The sequence below is a fragment of the Canis lupus genome, chromosome 22 (assembly GCF_003254725.2).
Source record: "Canis lupus dingo isolate Sandy chromosome 22, ASM325472v2, whole genome shotgun sequence".
NCBI lineage: Eukaryota > Metazoa > Chordata > Mammalia > Carnivora > Canidae > Canis > Canis lupus.
Genome location: NC_064264.1, coordinates 42,415,289 through 42,433,391, shown reverse-complemented (window position 1 = coordinate 42,433,391; position 18,103 = coordinate 42,415,289). Strand labels below are relative to the sequence as shown.

The 18,103-nt window shown below is 38.0% G+C and overlaps 1 long non-coding RNA gene across 1 annotated transcript in view; it reads right to left on the bottom strand.

Annotated features, from left to right (window-relative positions):
- Positions 1 to 16,334, bottom strand: part of LOC112655933 (uncharacterized) — a 51,362-nt gene extending 35,028 nt beyond the window's left edge. The window contains exon 1 of the long non-coding RNA XR_004808239.2: positions 16,035 to 16,334. This is a non-coding gene — a long non-coding RNA (uncharacterized LOC112655933). The remainder of the gene's footprint in view (positions 1 to 16,034) is intronic.
- Positions 16,335 to 18,103: the final 1,769 nt, after the last annotated feature.

Below are 18,103 nucleotides of genomic sequence, written 5' to 3'. Positions count from 1 at the left end.
CATATTACCAGAAAATTCACTACAAATGATAAATCAAATGGTAAAAACAGCTCAAATGCATTCCTAAATATCAAAAATGTCCTTCTGAGGTGAAACTTGGTGTGGGCTAGTCAACTTTTCACAATTCAAGGCAAAGAGGAAAGCGGCCACTACTTGTAAATCTCTTCAAAAAAATCATTTAAAAAACTCTACCGAATTCAGTTCACTAATTTCCTTTTCTTTTTTTTACTTTTGCTTTATCTAGAAATCAAGCAGTTATACTTTTCTTTGTGACTCTCCTCGCCTGCTATGTAAGTTGCCCGATATATGCCCTATGTAAGTTGCTCAATCTCTTGCAAATATTTTCCCGTTAAAATGGTGCTTTTCTCATGGCAACAACTTATATACCCTAGATCATATTTATACACATGAATTCAAGTAGAAAATTGACCATTTTAACTCCTATGCTTCTGACCTTTGTTTTCTGTAAATCACTGTTTGGGTTTGGATTACCACGGTTCCAATTATACTTTGGCAAATGGCTTTGCTGGAACAGGCTTCCAGAATTTTCAAGTCAGTAACAATTAGCTTAGAGGGATATGTGCATTTTTTTTACACCAATACTTCCACTTTATAGTTGTTTTTTGTTATTAACATTTGTGTTAACAACATCCACTCATCTAATACCTGCACAGCTGCAGGTATTAGCTTATGAAATGGGACATTGATGTAGACTAGAATATATGTTTCCTTGTACAAAGAAATTAAAATGCTAAGTGAACATGAGTCCATTACTATGTCAGATGACTAGAAAATTCATGCCATCCAAAGATCTCACTGATGGGCCCCAAAGAGATGCAGACCTTAAGACAAAGGCACAAACAAAAGACAAATGTGTGAAGTTCTGTGTGTGTGTGTGTGTGCACATACATGTGTACACATGCAAACTATTTTATGTTGAAAGCAGCTAAAAGTAGGCGAAACTCTTACATTTTAATTAGATAGTACTTTGAAAAGCATATCAGTTTCCATCAATTGGCAAGCAAATTATTGTCTGAGTAATTTCTCCCTTTCTTCCTTTCCTGACATATTTTCCTAAGCCAGTATCACTGTAAATTGCTACCATCCATTTATTTAACAGTTCAATCAGCGGTTGTACTAATACTTATTTATAACATAGGCCACTGTTTTCATGGTGCTCTTCTGACCTATATTCAATGCTTTACATGGGCTTCCTGAGGATCACAAAATTATTTGAGAAAATTTGATAATCAGGGAAACTTGCATTGTCAAAGTGAAGAATTGAACAAAATGTAAAAATAATAACAATTGGGGATAGAAAAAGAAAGAGAGTAGAATACTTTTATCCTAATTCAGATTCCAGGCAAGCTAAATAGTCATTTATGGAATTATCTGGAAAATTACTTTTGTGCTTTAATTCATTCAGATGGCATAAGCTTTGGCCTCATTGCTGGTTCATATTATGTACATATAAATTATGATTAAATCAAATAAATACATATCTTGGTAAAATGACTTTTTGTGACAGAAAGCCTTGTATTCTATAGTTTTAATCTTTTTTTTTTTAACTCAACTTTCCTTTTTGGTTATCACTGAATCTAGTTGTTTGCTGTAGTCTGATTTCATGTGGTGAATACTTAACTGTGCGGTTTTACTCAAGTGTGAAAATCATAATGGAGCTGGGTTTGTTGTGTGGCCTCTGACTCACTTCCCACAACTTGAGAAGGTGTCAGAATTATGGCTTCTATTAACATTTCTTTGTGAGGGATTTGTGCACCAATCAGATTTGCTCCCAGACTGAATCAGTAGAAGTGAAGCAATACTTTTTGTTGTTCTTGATTTTGAAATCAAGAAGACACACTGGGCTTACCTTGTTCAATCATTTCAAACCTCTCATTGATTTTAATGTGTCCATTAAAATAATGGCTCTGTTCATCTTATGTGATTACTACTAAAGTGGTCAAGAGCTTAGAAAGCAAAATAGAACCACTGAAAGATACTTCACTAGGATGAAATTCATATCCTCAACTTCCAAAGAACATTTTTCCAATTTCCCAAGAAGCACAAGCTAATGTATTCACTACAACTTATTTACTACAGTGGAACACTTTCTAGCAGATTTAACCCTGAAGGCAGGTCAGTGATATTGATAATAAATGCATTAGAACAAACTATAAATATCCTTTTGTGTTAAAAACTAGAGTCTTTTTATCTGAATATTACATAAGAGAGGTCTAAGAATCTCATGAAAAGTGTATATAATAATGAATAAACTTTACACAACAGGAGTGAGGAATAACATTATTCCTTTAAAAAAAATCTGACTTGTTTTACTTTAAAAAAAATACTCCCTCTGTTGTATTATTTGAAGTAGAGAAATACAGCTCAACAAGTCTACTTACCATAATTGTAGAGGGTTTTTATTGTTGTTGTTTTTGTTTTAGCTTATTTTTCCCCAAGTGAGAGCTATTTCAGTAGATTTTAATGTTAAATCAGTTCAATGCAGAGCTCTTCCTTTACTGACAAAGAAACATTTTGATTGAAGACCTCTTTCAACCTTGAAAGGGTCAGTTAAATTTTACCCCAGCCAATGGCTTTATTGTCTGTGTTGCCTTGAACTATGTTTCAAATAATAGGGCCTCTGCTCTACTTTTAAATCTAGTACTTTCCAGTGTGTGCTGCTTCTGTTTCTCCTAAGAGGAAGGGTGCTGAAGGCAATTTTTAAAGTAATCTCAAATCTTCTATTGAAGTAAGAAAAATAAATGCATAAATATAAAACAAACCGTAGGCACCATCATTATTATTTTTACCTTATGAGACACATACTTTACAGTTAAGGAAAAAAATAATCAATTTTGTTAGGAAAAAGCTTGATACCTCATTTGTACTTCTATATAGAAGTCAGTTGAGTCAGTACCATGCTTTATAATGAATGAAGGGGATATCTAAGATACACATTTTAACTAAATCTGCATTTTCTACTTCCAAAATATGTTTTTCATTGAATATATTAATGCTACCAAAAGCGGCATAGATTCTTCTACATCCACCACAGAAAATTTCTCCTGAATGCAATCATCTGAAATTCCACAATTAAAGACTTTAATTAGACTTTTGATGTTTTTGATATCACTGTCATTTTCCAATTTTTTTTGAAAAGAAATTCCTCAGGGAAAGGTAATATTTTAAAAGTTATCAGTCATTTTCACTTATGTCAGAATTAACATTGGATCCATTTCTGAGACTGGTGTTGATCAACAAAGGAAAACCATATCCAGTGGGGAGTGGGTAAGATACAGTACGTGATTTCAGATTCAAGAGATCAAGATTCCACTAGGAATTTTAACTAACTGCAGCCAGGAAATTTAAGCCTTTTATAAGATTGAATGTTTACACAGAGGAAAGGTTTCCTCAGGTTGCAGACTAGGCTTTGGATTTAGAGTCAGATAGCATGATGTTTCTTTCTTTTTTTTTTATTAATTTTTTTTTAAATTTTTATTTATTCATGATAGTCACAGAGAGAGAGAGAGGCAGAGACACAGGCAGAGGGAGAAGCAGGCTCCATGCACCGGGAGCCCGATGTGGAATTCGATCCTGGGTCTCCAGGATCGTGCCCTGGGCCAAAGGCAGGCTCCAAACCGCTGTGCCACCCAGGGATCCCGCATGATGTTTCTTAATCAAAAGCTATGTTGGCATTCCTAAGACAGAAACTTCAAATTATTAATACCTGGTATCTTTTCCAACCACATATATCCCCCAGTCATTAGCAATGACTCTTATTTCCACTGGAAGACCCAATGATGACTATGCCCTGATTGTTTAAGGAAGTCTGCCTAGGGTAGAAACACAAAAGCTTACAGCAATAGTCATGACATTTCTGATTGCTAGCAGTACTTGGATCTTTTCTCTACTTTTGTCTCTTTTCTCTCTGAATGATCTCATACATTGTACTTACTTTAAATACTGTATTGTGCTGATGAGTTTTCAAGTTAATATCTCAGTCAAGATATCCTCCTCTAATCTCCAAATTCACATGGTCCATTTGGTCCTCTAATAGGTATCTCCACTTGAATGTACATAAAAGTAGGCTATTGATTCATACTTCCACACAATCTTGGTTTTCCCTCCCTTTTGTTGGGTTCTCCACCTGAGTAAATACATTAATTTCCACCAGTTTTTCAAGCCTGGAAACTAAAAGTCAGCTGTGGTTCATTAACTTTCGCCATTCTCATCTTTGCCACTTAATCCTTCATCAGGTGCTAGTCAATCAAAGAGCTCTACTTTTTATTGTTTCATTGTGATTGCCCCAATTGAGGCTGCCATAGTTTCACATTAGAGATGCTTCTATGGCCTTCCAACTGGCTTTCTTACTTCCACTCTGGTTTCCCTTAAAATCTAATTTTCATGTGGTAAGAAATAACAAGGGTTGGCGGGAATGTGGTGAAAAGGAGTCCTCCTGCACTGTTGAAATGTTAATTGGTATAGCCACTGTAGAAAACAGAGTGGAGATTCCTCAAAAAAATTAAAAGTAGAAATACCATATGATCCAGTAATTCCACTACTGGGTATTTGCCCAAAGAAAACAAACATACACCCCTATGTTCACTGTAGTGTTATTCACAATAGTGAAGATATGGAAGTAACCTAAGCGTCCACTGATAGACTGATAAGGAAGATGTGATATATGTGTGTATATATGTGTGTGTGTGTATATATATATATACACACACACACACACACACACACACACAGGAACATTATGCAGCCACAAACAAGGAGGAGATCTTGCTATCTGCAACAACATGGATGGACTTAGAGGGTATAATGCTGTGAAATAAGGCATACAGAGAAAGACACTATATGATTTCGCTTATTTATGGAATCCAGAAAACAAAACAAATGAATAAACAAACAAAGAATAGAAGCAGGAGGAGGGGCAAAATGGCAGAAGAGTAGGGTCCCCAGGTCACCTGTCCCCACCAAATTACCTAGATAACCTTCAAATCATCTTGAAAACCTACAAATTCGGCCTGAGATTTAAAGAGAGAACAGCTGGAATGCCACAGTGAGAAGAGTTCGCACTTCTATCAGGGTAGGAAGACAGGAAAAAAGAAATAAAGAAACAAAAGGCCTCCAAGGGGGAGGGGCCCCGCGAGAAGCCGGGCTGAGGCCGGGGCGAGTGTCCCCAGGACAGGAGAGCCCCGTCCCGGAGGAGCAGGAGCTGCACCGACCTTCCCGGGCGGAAAGGGGCTCGCGGGGAGGTGGAGCAGGACCCAGGAGGGCGGGGATGCCCTCGGGCTCCCCGGGACAGTAACAGACACCTGCGCCCCGGGAGAGCCCCACACCCCGCGGCTGAGCTCCCTAAGGGCTGCAGCGCGCACGGCGGGACCCGGAGCAGCTCGGGGGGGCTCGGGGGCGGCTCCGCGGAGGGGGCTGCGGGGCGGGAGCAGCTCGGGGGGGTTCGGGGGGGCTCGGGGGAGGCTCCGCGGAGGGGGCTGCGGGGCGGGAGCAGCTCAGGAGGCTCGGGGGCGGCTCCGCGGAGGGGGCTGCGGGGCGGGAGCGCGAATCCAACAGTCCAGGATCCGGCCTACCCCCCGGGACAGGCAGAGGCCGGGAGGGCCCAGGACAGCGAGGACGCTCCTGCCCCAGCTGAGCAGATCGGCGGCCCCGCCCCGGAGCCTCCAGGCCCTGCAGACGGAGAGCTCCGGGGTTACTGCGGGAGCTGACTCCAGGGCTCCAGAGCTGGCCCCGCCACTGCGGTTGTTCATCCTGGGGCCTCACGGGGTAAACAACCCCCTCTGAGCCCTGCACCAGGCAGGGGGCAGAGCAGCTCCCCCAAGTGCTCACACCTGAAAATCAGCACAGCGGGCCCCTCCCCCAGAAGACCAGCTAGACGGATAAGTTCCAGGGGAAGTCAAGTGACTTAAAGTATACAGAATCAGAAGATATTACCCTGTTTTTTTTGTTTGTTTGTTTGTTTTTTGTTTTTTTTGGGGGGGTGTTGAATTCTGTTTGCTTCCCCCATCCTTTTTTCCCCCTTTCTTTCTTTTTCTTTCTCTTTTCTTCTCTTTTTTTTCTTTTCTTCTTCCTTTTTTCTTTTTTCCCTTTTCTTTCCTTCTTTCTCTCCTCTCTTTTTCTCCTTTTCCCAATACAACTTGTTTTTGGCCACTCTGCACTGAGCAAAATGACTAGAAGGAAAACCTCACCTCAAAAGAAAGAATCAGAAACAGTCCTCTCTCCCACAGAGTTACAAAATCTGGATTGCAATTCAATGTCAGAAAGCCAATTCAGAAGCACTATTATACAGCTACTGGTGGCTCTAGAAAAAAGCATAAAGGACTCAAGAGACTTCATGACGGCAGAATTTAGAGCTAATCAGGCAGAAATTAAAAATCAATTGAATGAGATGCAATCCAAACTAGAAGTCCTAACGACGAGGGTTAACGAGGTGGAAGAACGAGTGAGTGACATAGAAGACAAGTTGATGGCAAAGAGGGAAACTGAGAAAAAAAGGGACAAACAATTAAAAGACCATGAAGATAGATTAAGGGAAATAAACGACGGCCTGAGGAAGAAAAACCTACGTTTAATTGGGGTTCCCAAGGGCACCGAAAGGGACAAAGGGCCAGAATATGTATTTGAACAAATCATAGCTGAAAACTTTCCTAATCTGGGAAGGGAAACAGGCATTCAGATCCAGGAAATAGAGAGATCCCCCCCCTAAAATCAATAAAAACCATTCAACACCTCGACATTTAATAGTGAAGCTTGCAAATTCCAAAGATAATGAGAAGATCCTTAAAGCAACAAGAGACAAGAAATCCCTGACTTTTATGGGGAGGAGTATTAGGGTAACAGCAGACCTCTCCACAGAGACCTGGCAGGCCAGAAAGGGCTGGCAGAATATATTCAGGGTCCTAAATGAGAAGAACATGCAACCAAGAACACTATCCAGCAAGGCTCTCATTCAAAATGGAAGGAGAGATAAAGAGCTTCCAAGACAGGCAGGAACTGAAAGAATATGTGACCTCCAAACCCGCTCTACAAGAAATTTTAAGGGACACTCTTAAAGAAGAAGTCCAATGGAACAATCCACAAAAACAAGGACTGAATAGATATCATGATGACACTAAACTCAGATCTTTCAATAGTAACTCTGAACGTGAACGGGCTTAATGACCCCATCAAAAGGCACAGGGTTTTAGACTGGATAAAAAAGCAGGACCCATCTAGTTGCTGTCTACAAGAGACTCATTTTCGACAGAAGGACACCTACAGCCTGAAAATAAAAGGTTGGAGAACCATTTACCATTCAAATGGTCCTCAAAAGAAAGCAGGGGTAGCCATCCTTATATCAGATCAACTAAAATTTACCCCGAAAACTGTAGTGAGAGATGAAGAGGGACACTATATCATACTTAAAGGATCTATCCAACAAGAGGACTTCACAATCCTCAATATATATGCCCCGAATGTGGGAGCTCCCAGATATATCAATCAATTAATAACCAAAGTGAATAAATACTTAGATAATAATACACTTATACTTAGTGACTTCAATCTAGCGCTTTCTATACTCGATAGGTCTTCTAAACACAACATCTCCAAAGAAACGAGAGCTTTAAATGATACACTGGACCAGATGGATTTCACAGCTATCTCCAGAACTTTACATCCAAACTCAACTGAATACACATTCTTCTCAAGTGCACATGGAACTTTCTCCAGAATAGACCACATACTGGGTCACAAATCAGGTCTGAGCCGATACCAAAAGATTGGGATCGTCCCCTGCATATTCTCAGACCATAATGCCTTGAAATTAGAACTAAATCACAACAAGAAGTTTGGAAGGACCTCAAACATGTGGAGGTTAAGGACCATCCTGCTAAAAGATGAAAGGGTCAACCAGGAAATTAAGGAAGAATTAAAAAGATTCATGGAAACTAATGAGAATGAAGATACAACCATTCAAAATCTTTGGGATGCAGCAAAAGCAGTCCTAAGGGGGAAATACATTGCAATACAAGCATCCATTCAAAAACTGGAAAGAACTCAAATACAAAAGCTAACCTTACACATAAAGGAGCTAGAGAAAAAACAGCAAATAGATCCTACACCCAGCAGAAGAAGAGAATAAAAATTCGAGCAGAACTCAACAAAATCGAGACCAGAAGAACTGTGGAACAGATCAACAGAACCAGGAGTTGGTTCTTTGAAAGAATTAATAAGATAGATAAACCATTAGCCAGACTTATTAAAAAGAAGAGAGAGAAGAGTCAAATTAATAAAATCATGAATGAGAAAGGAGAGATCACTACCAACACCAAGGAAATACAAACTATTTTAAAAACATATTATGAACAGCTATACGCCAATAAATTAGGCAATCTAGAAGAAATGGACGCATTCCTGGAAAGACACAAACTACCAAAACTGGAACAGGAAGAAATAGAAAACCTGAACAGGCCAATAACCAGGGAGGAAATTGAAGCAGTCATCAAAAACCTCCCAAGACACAAAAGTCCAGGGCCAGATGGCTTCCTAGGGGAATTCTATCAAACGTTTAAAGAAGAAACCATACCTATTCTACTAAAGCTGTTTGGAAAGATAGAAAGAGATGGAGTACTTCCAAATTCGTTCTATGAGGCCAGCATCACCTTACTTCCAAAACCAAAGACCCCACCAAAAAGGAGAATTACAGACCAATATCCCTGATGAACATGGATGCAAAAATTCTCAACAAGATACTAGCCAATAGGATCCAACAATACATTAAGAAAATTATTCACCATGACCAAGTAGGATTTATCCCTGGGACACAAGGCTGGTTCAACACTTGTAAAACAATCAATGTGATTCATCATATCAGCAAGAGAAATATCAAGAACCATATGATCTTCTTATTAGATGCAGAGAAAGCATTTGACAAAATACAGCATCCATTCCTGATCAAAACTCTTCAGAGTGTAGGGATAGAGGGAACATTCCTCAACATCTTAAAAGCCATCTATGAAAAGCCCACAGCAAATATCATTCTCAATGGGGAAGCACTGGGAGCCTTTCCCCTAAGATCAGGAACAAGACAGGGATGTCCACTCTCACCACTGCTATTCAACATAGTACTGGAAGTCCTAGCCTCAGCAATCAGACAACAAAAAGACATTAAAGGCATTCAAAGTGGCAAAGAAGAAGTCAAACCCTCCCTCTTCACCGATGACATGATACTCTACATAAAAAATCCAAAAGCCTCCACCCCCAGATTGCTAGAACTCATACAGCTATTTGGTATCATGGCAGAATACAAAATCAATGCCCAGAAATCAGTGGCATTTCTATACACTAACAATGAAACTGAAGAAAGAGAAATTAAGGAGTCAATCCCATTTACAATTGCACCCAAAAGCATAAGAAACCTAGGAATAAACCTAACCAAAGAGGTAAAGGATCTATACCCTAAAAACTATAGAGCACTTCTGAAAGAAATTGAGGAAGACACAAAAAGATGGAAAAATATTCCATGCTCATGGATTGGCAGAATTAATATTGTGAAAATGTCAATGTTACCCAGGGCAATTTACACGTTTAATGCAATCCCTATCAAAATACCATGGACTTTCTTCAGAGAGTTAGAACAAATTATTTTAAGATTTGTGTGGCATCAGAAAAGACCCCGAAGGGATCCCTGGGTGGCGCAGAGGTTTGGCGCCTGTCTTTGGCCCAGGGCGTGATCCTGGAGACCTGGGATCGAATCCCACATCGGGCTCCCTGCATGGAGCCTGCTTCTCCCTCTGCCTGTGTCTCTGCCTCTCTCTCTCTCTGTGTGTGACTATCATGAATAAATAAATAAAATCTTTAAAAAAAAAAAAAAAAGAAAAGACCCCGAATAGCCAGGGGAATTTTAAAAAAGAAAACCATATCTGGGGGCATCACAATGCCAGATTTCAGGTTGTACTACAAAGCTGTGGTCATCAAGACAGTGTGGTACTGGCACAAAAACAGACACATAGATCAATGGAACAGAATAGAGAATCCAGAAGCGGACCCTCAACTTTATGGTCAACTAATATTCGATAAAGGAGGAAAGACTATCCATTGGAAGAAAGACAGTCTCTTCAATAAATGGTGCTGGGAAAATTGGACATCCACATGCAGAAGAATGAAACTAGACCACTCTCTTTCACCATACACAAAGATAAACTCAAAATGGATGAAAGATCTAAATGTGAGACAAGATTCCATCAAAATCTTAGAGGAGAACACAGGCAACACCCTTTTTGAACTCGGCCACAGTAACTTCTTGTAAGATACATCCGTGAAGGCAAAAGAAACAAAAGCAAAAATGAACTATTGGGACTTCATCAAGACAAGAAGCTTTTGCACAGCAAAAGATACAGTCAACAAAACTAAAAGACAACCTACAGAATGGGAGAAGATATTTGCAAATAACGTATGAGATAAAGGGCTAGTATCCAAGATCTATAAAGAACTTATTAAACTCAACACCAAAGAAACAAACAATCCGATCATGAAATGGGCAAAAGACATGAACAGAAATCTCACAGAGGAAGACATAGACATGGCCAACATGCATATGAGAAAATGCTCTGCATCACTTGCCATCAGGGAAATACAAATCAAAACCACAATGAGATACCACCTCACACCAGTGAGAATGGGAAAATTAACAAGGCAGGAAACCACAAATGTTGGAGAGGATGTGGAGAAAGGGGAACCCTCCTCCACTCTTGGTGGGAATGTGAACTGGTGCAGCCACTCTGGAAAACTGTGTGGAGGTTCCTCAAAGAGTTAAAAATAGACCTGCCCTATGACCCAGCGATTGCACTGTTGGGGATTTACCCCAAAGATACAGATGCAATGAAACGCTGGGACACCTAAACCCCGATGTTTATAGCTGCAATGTCCACAATAGCTAAACTGTGGAAGGAGCCTCGGTGTCCGTCTAAAGATGAATGGATAAAGAAGATGTGGTTTATGTTTACAATGGAATATTACTCAGCCATTAGAAATGACAAATACCCACCATTTGCTTCAATGTGGATGGAACTGGAGGGTATTATGAGTGAAGTAAGTCAATCGGAGAAGGACATTTTATGTTCTCATTCATTTGGGGAATATAAATAATAGTGAAAGGGAATATAAGGGAAGGGAGAAGAAGTGTGTGGGAAATATCAGAAAGGGAGACAGAACATAAAGACTCCTAACTCTGGGAAACGAACTAGGGGTGGTGGAAGGTGAGGAGGGCAGGGGGTGAGGGTGACTGGGTGACAGGATCTGAGGGGGGCACTTGACGGGATGAGCACTGAGTGTTATTTTGTAAGTTGGCAAATTGAACACCAATAAAAAAATAAATTTATTAGAAAAAAATGTAAAAAATAAAAAAAATAAACAGAACTTGAGGAATTGCTCCACCTCTTTTGCTGGTCCCCTAGACCAGTCCTTAAAACTAAGCTGAAACCCACCTCAGGGTCCAAGTCCCTGCTCTGCTGTGTCGGGTATACTTGGACCCAAGCTCGAGCTTGTAAATAAATCCTAGTGTGTTTGAAAAAAAAAAAAAAAGAATAGAAGCAGATCCATAAATACAGAGAACAAACTTATGGTTGCCAGAGGGGAGGGGGCAATGGGGATGGGTGAAAGAGTGTTTTGCTTTTTTTACAAAAACTCTACCCTCAACATTGGGCTTGAACTCATAATCCTGAGATCAAGAATCACATGCTCTACCAACTGAGCCAGTCAGGTGCCTCTCCCCCACCAGGTTCTAGTTATGGAATGAATAAATAAAGGAGATAAAAGGTACAGCATAGGGAATATAGTCAATGGTATTGTAGTAGTGTATCGGTGACAGATGGTAACCACACTTACGGTGAGTATAGCATAATGTACAAACTTGTCAAATCTCTACCTTGTACACCTGAAACTAATGTGACATTATATGTCAACTATACTTTGAAAAAAATCTATTCTTCATATGGTAACCAGAGAGGTGTTTTTATTTATTTGTTTCGTTTTCCTTTTAAGTTAAATTAGATCACGATCTCTGCTGCACATGAAATCAGTATGACATTCTCCCACTGCACCTAGAATCAAACCTTTACCATGGGTTCTAAGATTCTGCATTATTTTGGTACAACCTCTTTTCTCCAGCTTAACCTTCTGCCAAACCTCTCCTCTCACTCACTCCTCCAGCCTCACTGGTTTTTATTTCCAGTTCCTTGGGCATTCCAAGTTTTCTCTCACCTCAGGCTCTTGTACATGTGCACTCTATTTGGAATATACTTCTCACTTTTTGAATGGTTGTTCTTTCTTTTTCTCACCTTTTAGTTCTCAGAGTAAATATCATCTATTCAGAGGGGGGCTGGTGACCATCCTACCCCTTGCCCATCCGTAACTATCTACCCAAGCATAAAGTTTCTTTCCTTCCCCTTTCCACTAGGCAATGAACTGCAGGAGGTCAGGGAAGAGGCTTCTATTTTCACTGCCGTCATGCAATGTTCATCGTGACTAGTATTTGGGTATTAAATGAAATGAATGCCAACTTTCTCCAATTGACCAAACCTTCCTGAAGGAGTCTAGTTGCCTCTCTGTATTTTTTTTAGAGCTTTTACTGTTTTTCAGTTATTTTTCCTATTGCTTTCTGAATACTTTTTTCCCCCTTTGCTTCCTGTACATTATCTTTGTTTTCCAGCTTTGAGTTCATGGGTGTTCATCTGATCCACTCATTTAAAGTTATTTGCATACTCTTCAAATGAAGAGCAATCTGTTGGATGTGGCAGGGCACAGAACTATGAGAAAAACAAAAGCCTACTCTTATGCCATTGGCACATCTTTGAAAATAGGTATGAGGCAGAGAGAAAGGAAGGGAAGATTAAAATATATTTGAATAAGGTAAGGGACACAAATGCATGTACAGAATTACAGGGATTTCAAAATGCCTCAGCATATTTCTTGTTGCTGATGTACCATATAATCTAAAGCTTGAATTTTCTGACTTCTAGGGCCCACTGCATGCTTTTTTTATGCTCTGGAATTTGTCATGATACCAGAACTGAATATAATAGCCTTTATTTGTTACTTGCAATAATTTTTCTATATTTATAAACAAACTCAGATATTTTAGCTCATTTGTTCAACTGGTAGTTGAACAACTGGTAGGTGTTACTTTGATGAAAAAATAAAGGATCTAGAGTAGCGTATAATAATGAAAAAGTCAGCTGATTAAAGCATACTATTAAATACACCACAACCAGATTCACCATCTTAAAGTGTTGATATCACACTGAATATATACCTTTAACATACATCCATATCAGCAGCGACAACATAATTTTTCATTAAAGCATTCCACCCACCTTGTAAGTAAAATTTCGTTAAGGTTTTAGAATCCACCAGTGAGATAACTGCTCACTTGGCAAGTGAGTGAATCACTCTCTTGGATGGATAGAAAAGTTTAACCAAACTTTTGGAAATGTTTAGGAAAATTTAAACCAAAACTATTTAGTGTAGTTAATATAATGCGTTTTCTTTCTCCTTCTCTATAAGGAGAGTAGTTCAGTAATATAAAAATTCATCATCACTTCACATTGGTCTCTTTGATTATTCAAATATGAATCTGTAAGGAAACCAGCCAGAAAGTGTTCATGTCTATCAAGCCCTGGATCCAAATTTGATGGGCCAGTGGTTATTAAAAACTCATGGAAGCTGTTTAACTGCATAGCAACCTCACTCCAGCAAAAACCAAAACCACACAAACAAAAATAAGGCATAAAAAGCCCAAAGGATAAAATTCTAAGCATTTGAATTCTGCAGTATCAAATTCACTTTAGTAGTAGGTGGTGAATGCTTTATTTAAATCTATTCAGGTAGAAACAAAGTTCTTCTTTGGCTAGTGTTTTGTGTCTGATGTCCAGTCAATTTAACATTAAGGTTAAGAGTTAAGAGTTCAATTACTTTCACAGTGCTAATTAAGGTGAGTAAAGTTTATTTTGCCAGCCATCAAAACACACAGAAGAGTTCCAAAATTGCAAGTTGCATAAGAATGGTGTTTTTGAGATCAATTTCAAAGTAATTTATCCGCTTAAATATATTGGTATTTTAATTTTCAATTCACATGTTTGATAGAACTAGCATTCACTTGCCAATATGAATGGAACTCATACGAGATGGTACTGACTTAGAGAGGCATGAAGAAAAAAATGTATACTTTATCAAAACAAAACATTACAAGCAAAACCTCACTGAATAAACCCAGTTCCCTGCCACTAAGGAATGTACACACTTCAGTAAGTTGTGAATAAGTGACTAGATAAGAATTCAGTCTCTTAAAGAAACACCATAGACTGCTGTCAATCAAGCACCTCTATTTTGACATATATTTTTCTTTTTGCTCTATGTTCTTTCATATTGTACAGAGGACATTAATTAGACTAATCAGATAGTGTTGCAACAAATTCATTTGAGAATAATTACAAAGAAAACTCTCCTTTCTTTCATTTTTTCCCCCTAAAGGTCAGCATGAGTTCTAGACTGAACCAAAAATAGTCTAATCCTTATTCAGGAGGAACACTCATCAAATTTTACAGAATTACTTGAAATACAGCTTTATCACTCTATATCAAATACAATAATATTTTGATAAAACTAAATTAGCAAATAAAAGGGTGTTTGGAACTAGTGAACATCAAAGAGAACAAATTACTTTCAAAATTTGGCCATTTTGAATGTAATAGAACATAATGCAATTGCATTCTTGTTTTAAAATGTTATTGAGGTATTTCATACATTTAATAAAGAATATTGAGAAATTTCATAAATAATAAAGCCAGTTTGCTGAGATTTTAAAGGCATAAAGTTATGATAATTATTTGAGCTACAGTATTTTATTATGTAAAATAGGTGTCAATATCATTATTACTGCACTTTCCAGGATACTTTATGAGATTGTTGTAATATAATTTAGCTTAGAGTGCACAGCAAAACAAGTATTCTGTTACTACACAACTAATCTTTGTAACAGCTGCACATTTACCATCCTCAGCTGCTCCAGTTACAACAATCATCCTTTTAACAGCCTGACACCTGTCTCTTATTATATTTGAGAGCAATTGTTAATTTCCTTAAATTTTCCATCCCTTTTAGTGCCTTCGCCTTGCTTTATTTCTCTGATGCACATTTACATGGTCTATTATATTAATTCTCTCATTTAATCTTGAAAACCTAAAATTATTAGGAAGTTAATTGTGCAGGGATCAGAGGTTTTTCTCACTTACAGTATAACCCTGTTAAATGACACAGTCTGCTCCAGCTTCTTGCTGACACTGCAAGGGATTGTCTAGAATGAAGAGTTCAATTACTTTCACAGTGCTAATCATATATCATTATGTAGAAGCATGAATCCTTAATTCCCAAGCCAGAGCCGGAAGCAGCATAGCAGCAATAAAGGACATTCCAAATTCCTCTGTCCACTGCAGCATGCAGGTAATAACCAAAGAATAAAATAATTGTGTCTACTTGGCTATGCTCTTTATTAATTTGATGATGCCCACAATGAATCATGTTCCATTAATTTTTATTCACCCACACAAGATTTTTGTCAGAATTGATTTGAAATGTATTGTGCAAGGCCAAATACATATTTACCCTCTCTCTCTTTTTTCTTTTCTTTTCTTTTCTTTTCTTTTCTTTTCTTTCTTTTTTTTTTTTTTTTTTGAGAACTTTTCCTCCGCCATATAACGTTTCAGGGTACAAACAAAAGTTCTTAAATAACACTGAACCAAGTCTTGCAGGCAAATAATTCCTCAGCTTTAACAAAGCCTGATTGCTCCTTCTCCCCATACAATCTGAAACATGCAGGTTAATATGTAACACACAGCATTCTCTTGTTCAGTTTCCCCAAGGTCAACAGAGAAATGGAATTGGAGAGAAGAATATTTTGTTTGTTTCAGAGGCAGGAAAACGTCTTATGAAATCTCAGAGCAGGGTGTAACCTCATTAAGATAAATGTAAAAATAACTCACCGATCATAAGTTATGGAAACAGGAAATCAGTGCTTGTGTTTTATAACAAAGGCACTCTTACATTTCTGGCGTTAGAAAAAGCTTCTGTTACCATTTTCTTTCTGTCTCCTTCCTTCTCTCTGTTGGCCTGGCAGGAAACTCTCTGGCTCCCTTTGCTCATGTTTCCAGCTGCCAGCTTGTTCTATCACCTGCCCAGCTGTGGCCAAAGGAGGCTGATAAATTTCTCCCCTTTACTCAGATGAGTAACTTCCAAATCCACAGAGAGTTATAATCAAGATTGCCCTGTGCAAGAGAAACACAGCACAGTCCTTACTGTTTAACTTTTTTTTTTTTCTCGCTAAAGCTGCTCAGGGTCTTACTCTCTGTGTTGTACTTCTTGTTTTCAGACTATGAGTAACCGTAAGAGGATCAGAGATGTTCTATAGTCACAAACACAACTATTTATAGAAAATAACTCCAAAAAGAGTTTTCTAATGTAATGACTTCAATCAAATAGCAAGGTTGGCAAATAGAAAGTTTCAAATTGTTCCATTATTTGCTTGATTTTCTCCAAAATTTAAAGGAAAAAATATTTTCCCTTCTGTTCTCTCTTCTTCCTTCCCTACCTCTCTCTCCTTCTCTTTTTTTTTTCTCTCTCCCCCTCCCTTCCTCCCTTCCCTTCTTTCCTTCCTTCCTTCTTTCTTTTTGGTGAAAGGGTCAGTTTTGTGCCCTTTTGTATTTTATGTGACCAGCTCCTAACCCTAGACTTTTGTCAATATTTGGCTAATATTTTTTTCTGTGACATTAATAAATCATGTGTAAATTTAATATTCAATATTATATTATCTATATTTAAAATGTATTCTATTTTCCAAAAGTTGAACCTGTAACATTTAAAATCTTCTCTGTTGTTTAGAGCCTTCCATAATGCTTAGACTACCAGGGACTCTGCTTCAGATCACTGGAAACTAGTACTTTTTGCAAAAATCATTTCTATAGATATAGCACTTTTGGGGATTAAGTGGTAATCTTTTGCCTTTATTTTTTACACAATCCATTGTAACTACTGTGAGACACAACTTATAAAAATATCATAGTATTAGTTTGTTAATATTTAATAGCATGACAGTTTCTCCAGGTTTTGATTATTAGAGCACATGACCCAATTGGGTTGGATGCAATGAGACTGGGAACAGCCTGATATTGGAGAGTTGCTAAGTATAATTAATTATTAATTGACTTATGTGTACTTGGAAAAGTCAAAGTTGTTATGCTTATTTACCCTGGTTACACTTTAAAATGGCATTGAGATCTTTTAAGAAATACCAATATCAGACCAATGGAATCTGAGGTGCCTGGGAACCTGTATTTTTAAAAAGTTTGCCAAGTGGTTCCGATGCAAATGAAAGTGGGAATCCTTGAGCTTGAGTTTCAGTAACATCAGTGACAGAAAAATCAGCCTGGGGCCATTCTAAGCACTTCAACTATTAATTCCTAAATACGCCTGACTATCTCACTATTCTTTTTATTTGCTTTCACACTTGCATATTTATCAAAATATGAAGAGTTTGGGTTGAATGCATATTCTGTCAAATCAATATTTGCTCCCATATATCAGCTGGGGTCTGGATACCCTCTTGATATTTCAGTAGGTATCAAATTAGCCTTCTTAAATATTTTACTTCACCTGAAAATTGCCATTCTAAAATTTACCGTGAAAAACCTATTTACATTTTTATAGACCTTATTGTCACTAAATCATATGGTTTTACTGTTTGAAATAATGCTTATTTCTGTTTTCTCAAAACTCACCTCCTTCAAACTCAGACATCTCTGTAATTCTAATACAAGATTTTATAATAGACATCATGTTCAAGTTTATAATTTCAGAGAGTAATTATTAATGGCCACTAATGTATATTATTGGGTACTATTGCAGTTTATTTTTTTTTCTGCTAAGTTTTATAGCTATAAATTTTTTGTGTAAATATTAGTCACACATCAGAACATAGTTCATGTATCTTGATTGTTTAAAAAACAGTCACATTAAATATGTTTATTACTTTTTTTCTAATCCTCAAGAATCTTTT